Raw genomic sequence first — 2,970 nt, 5'->3', positions numbered from 1 at the left:
GTGAGGGTTTGGGAATCTCCTCTCCCCCGCCCCCTGTTGCTGTTATGGCGTCGCAGTAGCTTATGAGGAAGAAAAGAGTTGCTGCTTCTTTTAAATGTTTGGGTCCAGTTTGGGCCTCGGTTCAACCGGTTTAATTTTTTCGGTTTGATTTTGGGTCAAATTTTTGAAATTAGTATCAAAATTTTCGTTTCGACGAGCTCTATGCTATTTTAATATTAGTTTTGCATTTTTAGCTTTCCTAATTAAAATTCAATTTATTAATTAATTATTTATCGATTTTAGCAGAGTTTACAATAATCATTTTCCTTTTAATTTTCTTTCTTCTCTTTTCTTTGTTTTCCATTTCCTCTCAAACAAATATAGCTTAATGAATTAAAATATGAGCACGGGATGCCCGTTAAATATATATGAAAGGGATGGGCACTGGGTAAAAAATGCATAGAGTAACTTATTAGAAAGTTTACCAATTCTTTTTTTTTTTTTTTGTATTTTATAGTGATAATATTTTTACGGGGATGCTACACATCCATGTAACCATGTAATCAAGTTGACCCAACACTAAAAAATCCCAATACCATTAAATGAAACGTGAAATACACGCACCCAACACACACAAAAATCGCTCTTGCCCAACTCTTCTTCTCCCCCACGCTTCTTCTTCTTCTTCTTCTTCTTCTTCTCACGCTCGTTTATGCACAAAGCGTCTTCTTCTTCTTCGCCTTCTTCTTCGCGTTCCTCATTCTCCTCCTTCCCCTCCTTTTTCGCGTTCTTTCTTCTTCACGTGTTTTCTCCTCATCGTCATTCTTTTCTTCTTCACGTGTTTTCTCCTTATCGTCATTCTTTTGTTGTTGTTGCTGGTGTATTTTTTTGTCTTTTCCTCCTTCTCTCTCTGGTGAAGAAGCAGTAGAAGGTGAGGAAGAAGAATTTTGAATAGTGCAGAATGAACCAAAACACAGTACTCATGGTGAACCGAACACAGTACTCATGTTGAATCGAACATAGTACTCATGGTGAATCGAACACAATACAATTGTATAGTATTGAGTGAATGAAACATAATCCATTATATAATATCAAATTCAAGCAGTTTTCGCATTCCTTCTTTTTCACGTATTTTCTCCTTATCGTCGTTCTTTTGTTGTTGTTGCTACTGTATTTTTTATCTTTATTAACTAATTATTTACCAATTTTAGCAGAATTTACAATAATCATTTTCCTTTTAATTTTCTTTCTTTTATTTTCTTTGTTTTCCATTTCCTCTCAAACAAATATAGCTTAATAAATTAAAATATGAGCACGGGATGCCCGTTAAATATATATGAAAGGGATGGGCACTGGGTGCCTAATGAATTAAAATATGAGCATATATATATATATATGAGATTTTAAATGTCACAAATTAAGTGGTAAGTGTAACAAATCGTATCAAATAATAACTCAAGTGAGTAAGTATTGATCCCACAAGAATTAAGGGATTAAGTAACAATAGTTGAGTGATTAGGCTAGTCAGACAAGTTAAAACGAATATTGTGAGTTCCAAACAAACAGCATAAAACAATAATTCAGAGAATTCAAGAAAGCAAATAGTAAATGAGTTGTGAAATTAATATAAAAAAATAGTTAAGGCCTTGAAGATGTTGAATTTCCGAATTAATAATTCTTATCAATTACTTTAATCATGCAAAGATTCAATTTATGGACAACTTTAATTGATTAACAATTAGTCATTTTTGTCGGACGAAACTTATCTTGTATGGGTATAACTTTAGTTTCAATCTTTTATAGTCAATTTTATCCACGTCCGAATCTTTCATGGTCAAAAATGACTATTTACTCTAATATTTATCACTTCATCAAGTTAGTGATTGTAATTAGGGATAAAATATATTTTGTATATTTAAAATTTTTAAAAAATTTTGAAAAGATTTTTAAAATTTCAAAAAGTATACTTTAAATGTGTCAAATGAGCATGAAATTTTTATTTGAAGCAAAAGATAAATATATTGTGTGATTAGATTTACGAGCCAATTTTAAATTTTATTGACCTACTAAATCTGTTTAATCTTATTCTTTTGAATTTTAGATTTGGATGAATTAATCTACTCGTTTAAGAAGGTTAAAAAAACTACATAGAGTAACTTATTGGAAAGTTTACCAATTCTTTTTTTTATATATATTTTATAGTGATAATATTTTTACGGGAATGCTACACATCCATGTAACCATGTAATCAAGTTGACCCAACATTAAAAAAATCCAATACCATTAAATGAAACGTGAAATACACGCACCCAATACACACGAAAATCGCTCTTGCCCAACTCTTCTTCTCCCCCACGCTTCTTCTTCTTCTCCCGTTCTTTTTCTTCTTCTCACGCTGGTTTATGCACGAAGCGTTTTCTTCTTCTTCGCCTTCTTCTTTGCGTTCCTCCTTCTCCTCCTTCTCCTCCTTTTTTGCGTTCCTTATTCTTCACGTGTTTTCTCCTCATCGTCATTCTTTTCTTCTTCACGTATTTTCTTCTTATTGTCATTCTTTTGTTGTTGTTGCTGGTGTATTTTTTTGTCTTTTCCTCCTTCTCTCTCTGGTGAAGAAGCAGTAGAAGGTGAGGAAGAAGAATTTTAAATAGTGCAGAATGAACCGAACACAGTACTCATGGTGAATCGAACATAGTACTTATGGTGAACCGAACACAATACAATTGTATAGTATTGAGTGAATGAAACACAATCCATTATATAATATCAAATTCAAGCAGTTTTCGCATTCCTTCTTCTTCACGTGTTTTCTCCTTATCGTCGTTCTTTTGTTGTTGTTGCTATTGTATTTTTTTATCTTTATTAACTAATTATTTACCAATTTTAGCGGGATTTACAATAATCATTTTTCTTTTAATTTTCTTTCTTTTCTTTTCTTTGTTTTCCATTTTCTCTCAAACAAATATAGCTTAATGAATTAAAATATGAGCAGAG

The sequence above is a fragment of the Arachis ipaensis genome, chromosome B10 (genome assembly GCF_000816755.2).
Source record: "Arachis ipaensis cultivar K30076 chromosome B10, Araip1.1, whole genome shotgun sequence".
NCBI classification, from domain to species: domain Eukaryota; kingdom Viridiplantae; phylum Streptophyta; class Magnoliopsida; order Fabales; family Fabaceae; genus Arachis; species Arachis ipaensis.
This window is presented reverse-complemented; position numbering follows the sequence as displayed.